Genomic DNA, 6,426 nt, shown 5'->3' with positions numbered 1-6,426 from the left:
CCCTCCTTATACAGGGCCTTCACTGTCTCATAAATGTCACCTCCTCCTGGAAGCCTTCCTTGACTACCAGTTTTCAGAACTGGATTCATGATCTTCCTATGAGCTCTGATAGCATCAAGTACTTACCCCTCTTGTAACACTATTGTACGGTATTGAAATAATTTGCCTCTTAATTCTCTGTATTCCCTGCTAGACTATAGACATTTTAAAGTCAAGGACTCTCTTATGCACCATTCAATCATTCATGAAATTTCTGTTGAGAGCCTAGTATGTGCCAGGTACTGTTCTAAATGCTGAGGATATAGTGGTCAACAATGTCCCTGCCCTGGTGGAGCTTATCTTCTGGGGGGAGGGGCGGGGGGGGGCGGGGAGGAGAGAAGCAATAAAAATAAAAATGCAATAAATGCTAAAGAGAAAAATAAAAGAAGATAAAGAGATAAAGAAGGGAAGGTGATGGCTATTTAGATTGGGTGGTCAGGAAAGGCTTCTCTAAGGAGGTGATATTTGAGATGAGACCTAAATGAAATGAGAGAATGAGCATGATTTGGAGGAAGAATGTTCCAGGCAGAGGAAACAGCAAAGGGCCTGAGTGGGAGTAAGTTTGGTGTGTCTAAGGATCAGTAGGAGTCTAGTGTAGCTGAACCCTGAAATTTTTTCTGTGAGTACTGGAAAACTATTGGGAGGTTTAAGTTGCATTTTCTTTTCTTTTTTTATTTTTTACAGAGAGGAAGGGAGAGGGATAGAGAGCTAGAAACATCGATGAGAGAGAATCATCGACCAGCTGCCTCCTGCACACCCCCTACCAGGGATGTGCCCGCAGCCAATGTACATGCCCTTGACCGGAATCGAACCTGGGACCTTTCAGTCCGCAGACCAACGCTCTAACCATTGAGCCAAACCGGTTTCGGCTAAGTTGCATTTTCTGACCTACATTTTAAAATATTACTTTAGCTGCTTACTTTGTGGAAAGTAGACTATGGCAAAGCCAGATTGGAATCAGGAAGACCAGCTAAAAGGCTATTCTAGTGGTCCAGCAAGAGATGTCAGTGGCTTGGACCCAACTAGATTTTGGAAGTGGTAAAGGGTGAATAAATGTGGGATTGTATTTTCAGTGTCTAGCATGATGTCTGGCTAGACATTCAATAAATATTTAATGAATGAATTAAGAATTAATTAATTCAACTAAATGAGGACTCTGAGCTGGAACTGAAACCATCCATCCTTTAAACCTCACTAATAGCTGCCACTAACAAAGGATCAGTACCAGGCTATATATATACATTTCTATAAATCAATATGTAGATGACAAATAACCCAATAGGAAAACAGGCAAAAGACATACACGAATAGGCATTTCACAGAAGAGGAAACATGATTGACCAATAAATATATGAAAAAGTGCTCAACCTCATTAATAACCAGGCAAATAGAAATTGAAACCACCATGAAATATCATTTTATATTCAACAGATTGACTAAATAACAAAATTGGTAAGGATAGGGTAGCAACTGAAATCTTATATACTTTGATGGACATAAATATTGGAAAACAATTTGACATTATCTAGAAAACTTAAAGATTTTCATATCTTACAATTATATATATATATATATATATATATATATATATATATATATATATAACCTGAAGAAACTATTGCCCATGTATACAAGGAGACATGTACAGAAATGTTCTGAGAAGCATTATTTGTAATGGCAAAAAGCTAGAAACAAACTTAACTACTCATCAACAGGGTAATTAATCAATAAGTTGGTGGACTATTATACATCAATGAAAATGAATAAACTACAGCTGCCTACATCAACATGGATGAATATTAGAAACAAAATCCTATCTAATAAAAGAGTAATATACAGATTGATCATCACTGGAACACACAATATAGCTGCTCCCATGTGGTCAAAGATCCTGCCCCCATGTGGACACAAGATGGCCACTACAAGATGGCCAGCAGGAGAGGGCAGTTGGGAGGCACCCGGCCTGCAAGGGAGGGCAGTTGTGAGGGACCAGGCTTGCAAGGGAGGGCAGTTGGAGGTGATCAACCCTGCAGGAGAGGGCAGTTAGGGGTGACCAGGCTGGCAGAGGAGGGAAGTTGGGGGCAACCAGGCTGGCAGCGGAGTGGTTAGGGGGTGATCAGGCTGGCAGGCAAAAGCGGTTAGGGGCAATCAGGAAGGCAGGCAGGCAAGCAGTTGGGAGCCAGCAGTCCTGGATTGTGAGAGGGATGTCCGGCTGTCCCACCAGGATCGGGCCTAAACGGGCAGTCGGACATCCCTCCAGGAGTCCCAGATTGGAGAGGGTACAGGCTGGGCTGAGGGACAACCCCCCGCCGTGCACGAATTTCGTGCACTGGGCTTCTAGTATTAAATAAAAGAGCAAGAAAAGAAGTCTAAAAATAATATTATACCACTTTTAGAATGTTTTTTAAAGGGTGGAGCCCAAAATAAACAATATATGTCAACTATATCAAGAAAAACCTTGAAATGGTAAACATAAAACTCAGGGGCTACTATAGGAGAGCAGCATGTGGCCCCCCCATTGCCCCATGGTACTAGTTTTTTTTTTTCTTTTCTTGAATTAGGGGTGGTTTAAGGGGTGTACATTTTATTATTATGCTTCATCCTTCCTATATAATAAAAGCCTAATATGCTAAGTGTCTGGTCAACCGGTTGACAGTTCAACCAATCAAAGCGTAATATGCTAATGATATGCTAAGGCCGCTCAACCCTCGCTATGACATGCACTGACCACCAGGGGGCAGACACTCCAACCGGTAGGTTAGCTTGCTGCTGGAGTCCCGAGGATCAGGACTGAGTGAGACAGGACAGATATGCCCTGGAACCCTCCTGTGATCCCTCCCTGGCCTGGATCATGCACTGGTGGGGTCCCTCGGTCTGGCCTGCACCCTCTCACAATCCAAGACCCCTCGGGGGATGTCAGAGAGCCTGTTTCAGCCCAATCCCGTAGGCCAGGCTGAGGGACCCCACTGGTGCATGAATTCATGCACTGGGCCTCTAGTGATTTATATAAAACTAGAGGCCCAGTGCATGATTAAATCATGCACATGTAGGGTCCCCTACACGCTTTTGCTTTCAATCGCAGGGGAGCTGGGTGCCTGTCCGCTGGTGCACCAGGCCTTTCAGAAGCCTCCGGCGCGGCAGAGGCTTCTGAAAGGCCTGGTGCACCAGCGGACAGGCACCCAGCTCCCCCGCTTTTGATGGTCTGCGGCGGGACGTGAGCTCACTGCCCCAGAGGCCCCTTCTGTGCCACAGCACAGCCATAGCGCAGATGCTGAGCTCGCGCCGCTGCTGGTGACGCGAGCTCAGTGTCCCGCCAGCCCAATCGGCCACCCCGGCCACCCCGAGTCCCACCCCCCCACGCCTCCTGGCCAATCGTGGGCATAGCGAAGGTACGGTCAATTTGCATATTTGTCTATTATTAGGTAGGATGTCAGCTCTGGGAAGGCAAGTGATTTTTGTCCTGTTTTGTTCAGAGCTGTGTTTCCAGAACCTAGGACAGTGCCTGGCACATAGGATCTCGATAAATACCTGTTGAATAAATGATATTCGTTACTTGCAACTTTTTTAAAAATATTTTTTTTATTGATTTCAGAGAGGAAGGAAGAGGGAGAGAGAGATAGAAACATCAATGATGAGAGTCATTGATTGGCTGCCTCCTGCATGACCACACTGGAGATCAAGCCCACAACCCGGGCATGTGCCCTTGACTGGAATCGAACCTGGGACCCTTCAGTCCGCAGACCGATGCTCTATCCACTGAGCCAAACCAGGTAGGGCTCATTACTTACAACTTTTATATAATTCAAATACTTCATGCTTTCTAAAAAGAAGAAAAATACCTACTTTACTCATGGTGCCCCTTGATCATTGTAGCTGAAAGTCATACTGCCTCCTCAACTCTTATTACCCATTTAACCTTTTAAATTTTGCCACATATTATATATGCACATGTCTTTTTTACTATAAATTTATAAAGGGATTATTTCTTCCTCTTTATTCTCAATATGTAGCACAATATCTTGCACACAGTAGATACTCAATAAGTATTGGTTGTTTAATTGAAGTCATAGGAGACAAGGGCAAACCAGGAAGGACAAATCTATGCTATTTATATTTAAAACTGAAAGAGAACATTCACCTAGTGTTTTCCTACATTTTGCAAGAGAAAAAAACTAAATTCTATAAAGGGGAAGTGATTTTCCTAAAGTCATATGATGAATTAGTAGGTTTCTAAAATCTAGATTCAGAACTCTAGTTTGCTGCCCGTAGCTCTTCACAACATATCACAATGACTTTTATTTTCTGTTTTGTCTGTGTGTGTTCCTCGGCTTGGGAACCCCCAAATGGCAGGGACCAAATCTGTTCACATAGATACTTAATCATGGCTTTTAGATAAATATACAGGACCTGTACAAATTCACCTTACAAATTCAAAAGAACTTAGATTCTTCCCCAGCAAAAATTTGTTTGGTCATCCTTTTGCCACCAATTCTCCCTCAGAAGCCTGGACACTAAGGATACTTTTCCTTCCTTCATTTACTGTTTTTGGAATAGGTTGGTTTGCTAATTAATGGCTTCACTGTTCTGCTGTCCCAAGAAACTGATTTAGTAAGAGAAAGTGTAAAATCCATCCAGCCTCAGGAGCTTGTAATTAGCAATCATAAACAGAGGAGTTTAAGACCTAAGAATAGTCCTTATTGGCAGTGCAAAGGTACCACTTTAACTTGTACAAAAATCCTTGTTTAGCAGAAAGAAAGGGACTCCTAGAAGATTAACTCTGGATGGAACCTTAGAAATCACCTACTTCTCTCTCCAACTGAGGAAACTGGAGCTTTGGCAGGTGAAGAAACGTGCGGTTACTCAGGTAGTTAGTAGCAAGGCTGGGACTAGACTCCCAGTCTCCTGCCTCCAAGTCAACTATTCTTTCCATGCCGTGTGCTGGCAACATGTGCATCTAGCAAAATGCATCATAAAGTAGTCTCATCTTAAACCATCAGGAATGAAAAACAAATTATTCAAACCTTTCCTCTCCTCTCTGGCAATTATTTTTCTTTGTGTTTCCCTGGGTCCTAGTCTCTATCTCTTTTTACCCCTCTTATGTTTCTCTCTGTGAATCCCTTCCTCTGTTTGGGGTTTCAAATTGAGCTGTAGCATGCCTGCATGATTCTCTTGATTCTTCTTCACTAAACGACTGTGTCTTTCTAAAAGCAAACATGCATAAACCTATCAAGACTCTTTCTTGGTGACCTTTGTGGAAAAGAAGACAGAATATCTGTACGGGATGTGCTGGACCTCCCTCCTCGCCTATCCAGTCAATTAAAACGAGTCTCTAGCCCCGATTTGTGAACCAATCCTGAGAAAGAAAAGATCAATCTCCTTTCTTCGTCACTACTGAGCAGGGAAGCTGCCAACCAGTCAGAATCTGCCACCAAGAGTCATTAGAAAAGCTGGCCAATCAGACCAACCTTGTTACATGGTCTGGTAGGAAAAGGAAGGGATTGATTGGAAAGGATAGTTCTGGCTCCACACCCTTTCCTTCCTGGACCGTTTTCCCCTCATTGAAGTGAGGGAAGGACTCTTTCCCAAGTCCTTAGTAAAGAAAATCCCTAGGCCCTTTGCTAATGTTCTCTTGAGTAATCTTTTCACCACTCACTCACATACCTCTGTCCACTTTTTGTAATCTCATTGTTCCCTTATTGATATAACATCTGGCTTCAGACCTAGTAGCAATAACCCCCAGGATTCTCAGCCTTCCCCCCAGATCTTCAATCACCAACCATATCAAATAACTTGTTTTGGATGATGGATGTAGATGAAAAAATTTAGTTAAGATACAGTTGAGTATATTCAACCATCATTGAAAGAACCTGGTAATAACGCCTCTGAGGAGCAGTGCAGAATTGAATGGCAATGCTAATACTAATAGTAGTAATAATAATAATGCTGTTACTACTATTACTAGCATTAGTTAAACTCTTACTGCGTTCCAAGCACCTTGTTAAAAGCTTCACGTTTATTACCCCAATGTTCGCTGTGGTGTTCGCACTATTATTATTCCCAATTTACATAAAAGGTACTCGATCTAGAGGGGCTAACCAGCTTGCCCAAGGTCACACAGAGATTTGGGAAACGAGGTTTGTCTGAATCCAGAGCCCGGTGAATGGGAGCAAGGGGGGATTAGACATGGCAAGCTGTAACAACTTTTGAGAGGAGCCAGCTTTAGCTCCTCAGAGCCCCTTCTCCACACCTCCTTGGGGATTGTCAGCGGTATCTGAGAGGGGTCAATGCTGTCCCAACAGCTGCAAAAACCGTTTGGTGGTAGCGGCCCTGAGAAGCGTGAACTTTTTGCCTCGGAGGACCTGAAGCTGCGAGCTCAAAGGCATTCAG

The sequence above is a fragment of the Cnephaeus nilssonii genome, assembly GCF_951640355.1.
Source record: "Cnephaeus nilssonii genome assembly, chromosome: 6".
Lineage (NCBI taxonomy): Eukaryota > Metazoa > Chordata > Mammalia > Chiroptera > Vespertilionidae > Cnephaeus > Cnephaeus nilssonii.
This window is presented reverse-complemented; position numbering follows the sequence as displayed.